This window comes from Loxodonta africana, chromosome 12 (assembly GCF_030014295.1).
Source record: "Loxodonta africana isolate mLoxAfr1 chromosome 12, mLoxAfr1.hap2, whole genome shotgun sequence".
Lineage (NCBI taxonomy): Eukaryota > Metazoa > Chordata > Mammalia > Proboscidea > Elephantidae > Loxodonta > Loxodonta africana.
In genome coordinates this window covers 49,532,891-49,545,599 of record NC_087353.1, presented here as the reverse complement: position 1 = coordinate 49,545,599, position 12,709 = coordinate 49,532,891, and the positions used below count along the sequence as shown (strand labels likewise).

The following is a 12,709-nucleotide window of genomic DNA, read 5'->3' as shown; positions in this document are numbered from 1 at the left end:
CTGGAATAAACTGAAGAGTAAAAGGAAATGGAGAGAACACACAAAGGCAACTCTCAAAAATCCCTCGGAAGAGGATCAGGGAAATGAGGCTGTAGCTAGAGAAGAATGTGGACCAGGGAAGGGTTTTAAGAAGGGATCCTCTCTAGGGCAGCACTGTCCAGCTGTACTTTCCGCAATGATGGAGATGCTCCAATACAGTAGCCATTAGCCATACATGCCCACAGGACAACTGAAATACGGCTAGCGCGACTAAAAAACTGATTTTTAAAAAAATTTTTATTGTGCTTTAAGTGAAAGTTTACAAATCAAGTCAGTCTCTCATATAAAAATTTATATACACCTTGCTATTTACTCCTAGTTGCTCTCCCCCTAATGAGACAGCACACTCTTTCCCTCCACTCTATTTTCATGTCCATTCAGCCAGCTTCTGACCCCCTCTGCCCTCTCATCTCCCATCCAGATAGGAGCTGCCCATATAGTCTCAAGTGTCTACTTGATCCAAGAAGCTCACTCTTCACCAGTATCATTTCCTATCCCATAGACCAGTCCAATCCCTGTCTGAAGAGTTGGCTTTGGGAACGGTTCCAGTCTTGGGCTAACAGAAGGTCTGGGGACCTTGGACTCTGGGGTCCTTCTAGTCTCAGTCAGACCATTAAGTCTGGTCTTTTTCTGAGAATTTGAGGTCTGCATCCCACTGCTCTCCTGCCGCATCTGTTCCCTGTCAGGGCAGTCATTGGTTACAGCCAGGCACCATCTAGTTCTTCTGGTCTCTGCTAATGTAGTCTCTGGTTTATGTGGTCCTTTCCGTCTCTTGGGCTCATAATTACCTTGTATCTCTGTGTTCTTCATTCTCCTTTGCTCCAGGTGCGTTGAGACCAATTGATGCATCTTAGATGGCTGCTTGCTAGCAGGAAAACTGAATTTTTTTAAACTAATTTTTATTTAAATAGCCACATGTGGCTACCACATTGGACAGTGGAGCTTCAGAGCACATTTGTATATGAATGAAGATGATCCAACCGAAAGGGTAAAATCATGATGCAGGCAAGGAGGAGATGAGTCCTTAAGATGTCAAGAGAAGGAATCCAGAGCACAAGTTGAAGAATCTGCAAGCAGTACAACATTGATGAAGACATGGAAGTTAGAGCAACTGATGGGGACCAACAAGACTTAAAAACAAAATGTATATTTAAGCCTGGTTGGAATCTCAAGCATAAGACTAAATTACAGAAGGCTACGAAAGCCAAACAGCAGAGGAGGGGAAGGTAACTCACAGTTACTATCTATTACGTGCCAGGCATTTTCTAAGTGACAAATTATTTTTTACTTTTAACTACAACCCTGTAAACTTCATTTTACAAACAAAAGCACTGATGCTCTAAGAACTAAAGTCACATGCACAGTAAATATATAAGCCAGAAGTTGGACACAGACCAGTCTGACTCTCAGGTTAGAATCTTCCCACTGCATAAGGTGGGGAGGTAAAGAACCACTCTGTTTCTGCACCTGGAAATAACATAACAAATGGCCCATCAATTCACTCTCAAAAAGTGCCAGCAGGCCTGGAGGTACTAGGCCAACGGCAAAAGCCTTCCATTCAGCCCTATGTAAGAGATAATTAAAGAAAACCTAAAATATTAACAGCTATTTTATTTTTTAACTCAAGTGAAAATATCTTGATTAAGGCAAGTGGAAAAATGTACACATTCTTTCAACTCAGATTATCTATTTTCTTGAACAAAGGAGTGTCAATCAGAAAATCAGCACTGCTTTATAATAATCACTAAAATAATATTCAGACATACTAGAAAAGTAACAATAGGGAAGCAGTCTCCCAATCTTTCATTCTGAAATTATATCTCAGGCCACACAACTCACAGGCTACTCAAGACTGATTCAAACCTGACAATGAGGATATAAAGGAAGGGATGGATATGAACAATATTAAAAATGAAAAATCTTATTGGCTAACTGGAAATGATGGCTGTTTTCTTAGGATTAATTTTCTCTAAAATGAAAATTCTTTTGAGAACCAACAAAGAAATCTCTCTTTTCTCTAATACACCATGTAAACAAAGAGAAAAAAGAGAACTAAAGGCCAATAAGTATATATATAACCAGGCGCTTTAAATATCTCATGCAGCAATAACTGAAACTCAATTGAAAGTACCAGGTTGGCCTGTGCTCGCACACCACTGCAACACATAGACCATCAAAGACAACATAAACGCAAACACTTATGTAACAAAAGTCTGGATATTTTCCATCAAAATAATGTCTCATTTCAGGTGGAGAATGTTTTTGATGACACAGCAAAAAGAGCTCCCAGATATCTGCATTTACTCTGTTGAACTGAAAATTGTCCCTTTTTAGATGAAAGCTGAAAGTTAACCTGAAATCATCCAAATAAGCGACTGTTTTCATAACGCGGGGTCACCAATCTATTTAAATAAGAATAAAAAACAAAAAGGAACAGCTATAAAACCTACTATGTCTCCAATTTGCAAATGAAGAGGGGAAAACTAAATGGAGCTTCTTCAGCTACTAAATTATCAAAGATCACCCAGATCCACGCTGGCCAATATGGAAGCCTATGCAGCTATTTAAATATATATTAAACAAAATTAAGACTTTAGTTCCTCAGCTGCACTAGCTACCTGTCAAGGGCTCAACAGTCAGTCCCACAAGGTTACTAGGTACCTTACTGGACAGCACAGAATACTTTCATCATCACAGAAAGTTCCATTAAAAACCATCACCACTGAGTCGATTCTGACTCACAGTGACCCTACAGGACAGAGTAGAACTGCCCCATAGGGTTTCCAAGGAGTGGCTGGTGGGTTCAAATTGCCGACTTTTTGGTTAGCAGCCAAGCTTTTAACCACTGTGCCACCAGGGCTCCGAAAGTTCCACTCGACAGTCCTAATTACAGCCTCAATTTTTTATTTCACTTTTTTCAGGAGGGCCAGAGGGAAGAGCAAACCAGAAGACCTGGGTTTTCCAAATCAGTCACTAACCAGTTGAGCAACTATGTGTACATCACTTAGCAGTGCTTCTCAAACTGAATGTGCATTTGAAACACCTTAGAATCTTGTTAAAATGCACATTCTGATTCAGTGGTCTGAAATGGGGCCTAAGATTCTGCACTTACAACCAGGGCTTCCAACGCAGGTTCGAATCCGCGCTGAGAATCTGCATTTCTAACAAGTTCCCAGGCCATGCTAAGGCTGCTGGTTAGGGACAGTTCCGAGAACCACCAGTATAGCAGTGGTTCTCAAAATTTGTTATACATAAGAATCACCTGGGGTACTGTTAAACCGTAGATTCTGATTCAGTATATCTGGGGCAGAAATGTAAATTCTCAGCAGGGGTTTGAACCAGAACAAACTGGTTCAAAGCCCTGCTTCTAACAAGTTCCCAAAACCAAACCAACCTGTTTTCCCTCAAGTTGATTCTGACCTATGGCAACCCAAAAGGTCAGAGTACAACTGTCTCATACACAGAGTTTCCAAGGAGCGGCTGGTGGGCTTAAATGCTAACCTTTTGGTTAGCTGCCATAGCTCGCCATGGTTCTTAATCACTGTGCCAGCAGGGCTCCAACAAGTTCCCAGGTGATGTTAATACTGCTAATCCATGAACCAAACTTTAAGTAGCATGGTTTTAGATCTCTCTGGGCCTCAGTTTGCTTAGCTGTCAAATGATGCACCCGGGGCAAGATGATATCCATGACTCCTCTCTCACACTAACGTCTTATAGTTTTACCAGTGTACAGAGAGTTCTTGGCTGGCACAAACAGTTAAGTGCTCAACTAGCCAAAAGGCTGGCAGTTTGAACCCACCCAGAGGCACCTCGGAAGACAGGTCTGGCAATCTGCTTCCAAAAGATTACAGCCTTGAAAACCCTATGAAGCAGTTCTTCTCTGCACATCTGGGGTCTCCAACAACAACATGGTTGCACAAAATTAAATTCATACAGATTTCACATTCTGCAGAAGCAGACTCTTCCCTGAAGAAAATGCTAGGATCCTAATAAATTATTTTTTTAATACTTTTTTTTCCTATAAGAAAACATATTTTTAAATGAAAAAGTGGCAGGAAAATATGATTTACTATGTAACAATTCGCTCTTTGTACAACTTTTAAGGAATGGATTTAAAAGGCTGATGTGTATGAAAAACATTTTAAAACTCTATCAAAGGGCATTCAATATCTTCCATAAATGCACTTTATGGAAGGAAAAAAAAACCCCACCAATGCCAGGACTAGGCTCTGCTACGTTACAGCTCCACATGAGAAGCAACCCCCTGGAAAAAGCCATTAGCTACCATAACATTATTATTATTATTGTAAAGTTTCAGTCACGGCCCTGAACAATAAAACTGATCGAAATCCCTGTACCACTAGCAAGCCATAGTGTTATATATGACAGACAACAAAACTGGCTGATGGGGGAGCTGACAGAGGGCAGCCAACGACACTACACAGAATCTTCATTTAAGGCACCTTCTGTTTTAACAGGGGGCCCTAGAGTAATACAAGTTTCAGATGGGCAATGCAAATAAGGAACTGGATAGCAGTGGTGAAAAGGCTCACCATTTTAGAAGGGAATACCCTGTAGAAAGGAGACAGGCTGGTTTGTTTATAAATTCTAAATTACACATACAGCCAATCATCTATATTCTTTAAAAAAAAAAAAAAATCAACACTGGAAATACATGTTCAACCTGTATTTAGTCAATAATCAGTGATGGATGGCTTTGAAAACCTTCAATAAAGTCTGAACTAAACTTCTACAAATTTACAAATTACTATTACAAATCATACAATGCAAAAAAAAAAAAAAAACTCTCCAAAGACTGAATTCACATTAACAATACACCAATACATTTCACTGCCCACAAAACTCCTCAAATAAATCATTTTGGGAAAATTAAACAGTATACACAGAAAAACTAGGACACGGGGGTGGAGAGTTCTCTCTTTTCACTTTTAAAACAAACTGCCATTCTCAATTTTATTTTAAGCCAACCTGCTAAATATGGGCTGTTTTAAAATCAGTCAAAATATCTTGTTGCCAAATTTCAACTTAAGTCTTAAATTTGAAACGGTACATTCGGCCTATATTAAATGAGGCTGATAAAAAACTATTGCCATAACAACTTATTTAAGTTGTCTTTACTAAAACATAAAATTTATATAGATGATATGATCAAGCCCTATGTATAATCATGTTTCAGTAATTCCATCTATCATTTAACTTTAGCAAATGCCTAGCAATTGATCTTACCTTTCCTCTCAAGAAATGTTACACAATTCCACCTGTAGGGTAAATGCTATCTAAAAACAAAAATATATATACATAGTGGAAAAAAAAATTTTTTTTATACATACATTTGGTTTATTTTCAAACACAACACAAAGAGCTTTTAAAATGAAATTTAAGAAGCCATTGCTTTTTTTTTTTCTAGAGAAACCACTGTTACTCCTTAGAGAAATAAAAGAGGAGAGAATTACAGTGTGGATTTAAACAACTTAGCCTATCATTTAAAAAAATACAGCATATTAAAAAAAAAAAAAAAAAAAAAGGCCACGTAGCAGTCCTGGGCAGGATGAGTCATCACCAAACTCAAAACTTGCACCACTTCTAAGCTTCCTCCTACCCACACCCAACCCCTTCAGCATGGTACCCTAAGTCAGCAAACCTCACTATTTTGTCAGTTTATGAATTCTCATGGTGCTTAAATGAGTTTATGTAAAATGTGGCAACACTTTTATTACTAACACTTGTCATTAGAATGTGTGCTTTTCCTTTTGCAAATTTAACTGATCTTCAAACCAATCTTTCTCAAACTTCTTTTTTAATCATTTAAAGTAGCCAAGGACTACTTTGAATCCTTTACTGCAAATTAACTTAAATCCAAAATATCCTCATATATTGTTTAAAACAATTCCCCCTTTTCCAGGTTTTTTTCCCTGGAAACAATATCGAGGTGATTAAACATGCCCTGCTCAAACCTGGCATATTTCTTAGATAACCCCAATTACTGAATTTAAGATGCCAACAAGCAATTTTACAAGTTTCACAAAGCAATTCTTATTAAATGATGTAATATATTTCATATACATGCATATACATATAAGAATATATATGACTTTACATCCCTTGGCACATAGCAAGCACTCATAAACATATATGAACAACTTATCTTAAGGTTTCTTCCACCCAGTTCAAAATTATTTTCCATACATTAAAACCTGACATTTCTAAGAAGAAACTCTCGAGGGAGTTTCCCTTCAGGGCCAGGTCCTATCATCGGACCGACCCTACATTCATTCTCTAGTCAGATCATTCTTTCCATCCTAGTTTCCCAATGTTGATTAACCAACGTTGAAAAGTTCCCATCAGAACTTTTAGAAAACAAACAAGCGAAAAGCAGCAGCAATCCGAAAGTTACTTTGAAGCTATCTGCTCTCCATCTTATCGCTTGTTAATTTTTTTCCCCTGACAAATCATTCTGTACCCGTAGGAGTTAATACTAAAACTGAGACTGACTTCAGAACATTTTTAGCATTGAAAGAAAGAACATGAATTTTGCTTCTAAAACAGTAGGCTTCTAATTCCACCTCACCAGTTCCCCTCACTGGACCTATTCCAACGACCGAGCTAAAGAAAAAGGAAAGGAATCCAAAAGATCCTTCTTCAGAGATCTCTTACTTAACACCTGAATCAGTCGTCTTACTAAGCCAAGGAACAAAAGGCGGCCCAAACACCCTTACTTTCCAACGCACCTCACGAGTCAGATAAAAATGCATAGCAAAGTGAGGAAGACCTTTTCAGTGAGCAAAACAAGTTTTCCTTTGGGTATTTCTACAGCCCACCACTCAACAACGTCCAGCTGATGCGAAGGAAAGGCGGGGGGCGGGGGGGAGGTGTTTAAGAATTCGGTCTCTGACGAGTTTTCTGTACCTCATTTATGGTTAGATTCAAAACTTGGGCAGAGTAAGGGCTTCAGGGCTGAGCCGAGCTGGGTGAGTGGCGCGCGTTACGTAGCCGGCCGAGTCCACTGGAGACTTTGCCCGGCAGGAGTCAGCTGAGGCCGAGTCACCGAGTGGGATGGGGGAGGAGACGCGGGAGCATTTCGAAAGGCAGCTTGCCAGGAAGGCTATACTCCGCGCCACCTCCCGCGCCCTGGGACTGCCCCTCCCGGCCGCCGCCCCTCGCCCGCTGCCTGGCCGGGCTTCGAACCCGCGAAGCCGGGATCGGGAGGCGGTTCCGCAGCGGGCAGTGCTGGTCCCGGAGCCAGGCGCTGCGGGGCCCGGCGGCCAGCGAGGGGCGTGCCAAGTGGGAGGGGCGCGCCGGCCCCACGAGGGGACCCTGGCCCGACTGCCCGCGCCGGGCAGGCCCGAGCCGCGGACTGGCGAACAGGGGGGCGGGCGGGAGACGGAACAAAAGCGCCTTTGTTGAGCGACGGCTGCCGGAGGGTACACACAATGGAGGAGGGAGCGGGAGCGGGAGCCGGCGCCGCCGCCGCCGGGCCCGCCGTGGTGCCCTCCCGAGCCGCCCGCCGACCGCTCCGCACGCGTACACACACACACTCACGGGACTTCTCCGACTCATCGGGAGAGTGCGGGGCCTGCAGACAGCCCCAGGATCCGCTCAGGTCTCCGGCTGTGCTGGCGGCAGCGGCGTCTCCGAGGCTCTCGCTTTGCCGCAGTCGCCGCCATGTAACCCCGACCCGCGAGAGAGGGCGGGGCCTCTGGGAGTTACGCCCCCGTCACGTCACAGGCTCACTCCACGGGTTCCCCCGCCCGGCCGAGCGCCTGCACGCACCGGAATTTCCAACGCCGGTGACTGGGTTCCGCGCGTCTCCGGGGCGGCCGGAGAGGGCACGAGTTAGTTCCTCTGGTGGGCTGCGGCTGTGGCCTGGCCAGGAAGCGGGGGAGCTGGGCGGGCTCTGCGAGACTGCCTGCCCGGCCTCTGCGAGACAGCCTGCCCGGCCTAGGGCACGAAGTGACTAAACTACATGCGAACGTTTTCTGAGCACCTACTACATGCAAGGCATTGGCCAATCCAAAACAAACTGGCCTTCGTTCTGCCTCCAGGGCCTAGGCGGGAGCAGGAAGGCCGGACTTCAAGATCAACTGAAAGGCTGTAAGAGCTGAAGTACAAGGCAAACGTATTAAAGGACACCCAAATTAAAGGACAAGTGCTGAGAAAATCTAATTCTGTCAGAAGCTGGCAGAAGGCTTCCTGGAGAGGATGTCATGGGTGGCCTTTCAGCTGGAGCAAGAAGGAGCTATAGACTAGAGGAGGTGAGGGGGAAAGTGTTCCTGCGGAGGGATGAGTGTGAGCGAGACAAGGAGGCAAGCTTATCTTCTTGGGCAAGAATATCTTGGAATTAAAGTTATGTTTATGCAGACACTTGAATTGTAAAGTTATGTTAATTTAGCCAGTCTTAATCCTATTGTGGGGCTGTAAAATGTTTCAGTTTTCCTTAGTTTTTCAAACTGCAGGTTGTGTGACCCATCTTGCTGGACTATGACCTGCATTTTTTTTCTAATGAAATAGAACAAAATAATAAATAAGAGAACATTACTCATAATAAGGGTAATTATTGTTTTGTAAATTTATTAAAATATGGTACAGGACCAAAAAAAAATTTTTTTGGTAGTTTTTGGTCCTGTACCACATTTTAATAAATCTAAAATGTCTTCTATTATGAAACACACCATTATTTATGTACTATTAAGAAAGAGAAAACTATCAAAATTTGATATTTCTATTTATTGCCAGAAAGCAGTGTTGTGGTGTAGGCTCCCTGGATGGTACAAACTGTAGCTCACCCAGAGGTACCTCAGAAGAAAGTCCTGGCAGTCTGCTTCTAAAAGGTCATAGTCATAAAAACCCATGGAGCAGTTCTCCTCTGAAACACATGGGATCACCATGAGTCAGAATCGACTTGATGGCAACTGGTTACATAACATATGTATAATATATGTTTAGTTATGTTATACATATGTATAACATGTGTATAGTTATGGAAACATAACTATACCATAAGGCATTGTCAAACGAGTGCTTCTTGAGCAGAGATACAGATTACCTGCTCTTGTTGGAACCTGCTAGAAGAAACTAGGGACATCAGGAAGGGCCCTGGTGAAAGACAACATGCAGTACAGGTGAGGTCAGCACAACTGAACTAAACCAAAAGCAAAGACGTTTCCTGAATAAACTGAATGCTTCGAAGGCCAATGTAGCAGGGGCAGGGGTTTGGGGACCATTGTTTCAGGGGACATCTAAGTCAATTGGCATAATAAAATCTATTAAGAAAACATTCTGCATCCCACTTTGAAGAGTGGCATCTGGGGTCTTAAAAGCTTGTGAGCAGCCATCTAAGATGCATCAATTGGTCTCAACCCACCTGGATCAAAGGAGAATGAAGAATACCAAGGATACAAGGTAATTGCAAGCCCAAGAGACAGAAAGGGTCACACGAACCGGAGACTACATCATCCTGAGACCCGAAGAACTAGATAGTGCCCAGCTACAACCAATGACTGCCCTGACAGGGAACATGACAGAGAACCCCTGAGGGAGCAGGAGAGCAGTGGGGTGCAGACTCTAAATTCTCATAAAAAGACCAGACTTAATGGCCTGACTGAGACTAGAAGGACCCCGGTAGTCACGGCCCCCAGACCTTCTGTTGGCCCAGGACAGGAGCCATTCCCGAAGCGAACTCTTCAGACATGGATTGGACTGGACAATGCGTTGGAGAGGGATGCTGGTGAGGAGTGAGCTTCTTGGATCAGGAGAACACTTAAGACTATGTTGGCATCCCTGCCTGGAGGGGAGATGAGAGGGTTGAGGGGGTTAGAAGCTGGCAAAATGGACACGAAAAGACAGAGTGGAGGGAGAGAGCGGGCTGTCATTAGCTGAGAGTAATTGGGAGTATGTAACAAGGTATATATAAGTTTTTGTGTGGGAGACTGACTTGATTGGTAAACTTTCACTTAACCCAAAACCAAACCCATTGGCATCGAGTCAATTCCGACTCATAGCGACCCTATAGGACAGAGTAGAACTGCCCCATAGAGTTTCCAAGGAGCACCTGGCCGATTCGAACTTCCAACCTCTTGGTTAGGTGCTGTAGCACTTAACCACTGTGCCACCAGGGTTTCTACTTTCACTTGAAGCACAATAAAAATTATAAAAATAAAAAAGAAGGGCCCTGGTGAAGCCAGCACTTGTCCAAGGCAAGGTTATGGAAGCTCCATAGACACATCCAAACTCCCTGAAGGACTGAATTACTGGGCTGAGGGCTGTGGGGACCATGGTCTCAGGGAACGTCTAGCTCAATAGGCATAACATAGTTTATAAAGAAAATGCTCTACATTTTACTTTGGTGAATAGCGTCTGGTGCCTTAAAAACTTGTGAGCAGCCGTCTAAGATACTCCACTGGTCCCACCTCATTGGGAGCAAGGGAGACTGAAGAAAACCAAAGACACAAGGGAAAGATTAGTCCAAAGTACTAATGGACCACAACTACTACAGACGGAGTCCAGCACAACTAGATGGTGCCCGGCTACTACCACTGACTGCTCTGACAGGGATCACAATACAGAGTCCCAGACAGAGCTGGAGAAAAATGTAGAACAGAATTCTAACTCACAAAAAAGATCAGACTTGCTGGCCTGACAGAGACTGGAGAAACCCCGAGAATAGGGCCCCCAGACACACTTTTAGCTCAGTAATGAAGTCATTCCTGAGCTTCACCCTTGAGCCAAAGATTAGCCAGGCCCATAAAACAAAATGAGACTAAAAGGGCACACCAGCCCAGGGGCAAGGACTAGAAGGCAGGAAGGGAGAGGAAAGCTGATAACAGGGAACCCACGGTTGAGAAGAGAAAGAGTTGGCATGTCATGGGGCTGGTAACCAATGTCACAAAACAATGTGTGGACTAATTTTTTAATGAGAAGCTAGTTCTGAAAACCTTCATCTAATGTACAATAATTAAAAAAAAAAAAGGGCCCTCATGGTGCAATGGTTAAGTGCTCAGCTGCTAACTGAAAGGCTGGTGGTTCGAACATACCAACATCTCTCAAGAAGAAAAGATCAGGTGATCTGCTCCCATAAATATTTCAGCCTAGAAAAGAAAACCCAATGGGACAGGTCTACTCTGTCATATACAGCCTCTATGAATCAGAATTGACTTGATGACACACAACAACAGACACACAGGAAAGCTTGGACTAGAAGGGAGCATTTGAGCTGAGCTCGATTCCATCAAGTAGTATCAGGCAAAAGACACTCTCAGTTCAAACAGCAGAATGTACAAAGACATGAGCATGCAGGGCATGCTGGAAATGGGAGAAGTTTAGTGTGACAGGTTCACGGGGTGCCTGAGGGAATGAAGACAAGTTAGCACTAGCTCAAAAAGGCCTTGATTGCGGTCCCAAAACTTTTGGATTTTATTCTAAAGGCAGTAGGAGAGGAATTTAGATGAAGCAACTATAGCTAGTCCCCAATTTAGGACGCAGTTCCATCCAGATGACTTCAGTTCTAATGTAAGTCGAATACCTCTTTTTTTTTTTTTTTCATTTTCATTATTACTGCCTTTTTATAAATCCTATCTTTGAACTTCTGCTGGTGAACATTTGAGAATGATAACATCAGCAAATTACATGCTACAACGTCGTATGTAGTACATATTACTAATGATAAGATGTACAAAAAAAAAAGTTTAAGTGCAGTTCCTTGTAATTCCAATACATCGCTAAGTCAGGGACTCTGCAGAATTTTAAAAAGGTAGCCGTGCCAGTAATGAGAAGGGTAGATTGGATAAGCAGGAGGTTGAAGGCAAGAAGAAGGTAGGATAATCCATGTTTTTTTTCTGCCCTGCATCCAGTCTCCCTTATTCTGGTAACTGCTCTGATTTCCTTTATGAGACCACCCTTTCCCAGTGCTGTGTAAATCAGAATTCTTTCTGTTAGAAGTGACAGAAAACACAATCGAAACTGGCATAAGCATAAGAGAGCCAAAGATTTTAGATGATTGTTGCAACCTTAGTGGGCATGGAAAGAAGATGACAACATAAGAGATGTTCTTGGTGCAGAATCAACTGGACTAGGTGAATGCTTGGCTGGACGAGGGGTAAGTCTTAAGTAATTCCAGTTGCTCCCATGTTACCTGTTTTAAATTCCCTCTTTAGGCTACTTGTTTCATCTTTTTCCAGTCTGATTGCCATCCTCATATGAAGATAAACTGCCAAATACTATCAAGATTTTCAAAACAGAGGGAGAAATAGAATTTAGCAATATAGTCCACTAAGCTAGATGGCAATCACTGGAAAATGTCTAAAATAAATCATTGATCACAGTATGAATGTGCTCTGAGGGAAAACATAGCACTTACTGGGGGTAAGTCATTACAAAGAAAAACAGCTTCCTTTCTCAGGATTATTATAGTGCTAACAAGATGTTGGTCATTTAGGAAGGCAAGACAACTTTGTGAGTAAAATGGAGAGATGGAAGCTTAGATTATGGGCAGAGGAAGTCTGATTCACAGACTGCTGACTACATAATGGAGCGATTTTGATCTTGAGGGGGTTGTCAAGAAAAGCAATAACGTTTTCTCGCTTTTGTCCAGTCCTAATATTTTTATCAGTGCCTTGAGTTAAGACACTTACCAAATTAAAAAACAAAAACAGTT

General features: G+C 42.7%; 1 protein-coding gene across 4 annotated transcripts in view; it reads right to left on the bottom strand.

Annotated features, from left to right (window-relative positions):
* The window catches only part of MAPK6 (mitogen-activated protein kinase 6), a 54,150-nt gene extending 46,437 nt beyond the window's left edge, over positions 1-7,713 (bottom strand). The window contains exons 1-2 of one of the 4 annotated variants that reach the window (XM_064295228.1): positions 7,600-7,711; positions 828-1,106 (exon numbers count right to left, since the gene is read on the bottom strand). The gene's annotated coding sequence lies outside the window, so the exon portion shown is untranslated. Of the gene's footprint in view, positions 1-827; positions 1,107-6,966; positions 7,213-7,599 lie in introns of those variants that run through there. The other 3 variants (XM_003420529.4, XM_064295227.1, XM_010600079.3) reach the window with 3 other exon arrangements.
* Positions 7,714-12,709: the final 4,996 nt, after the last annotated feature.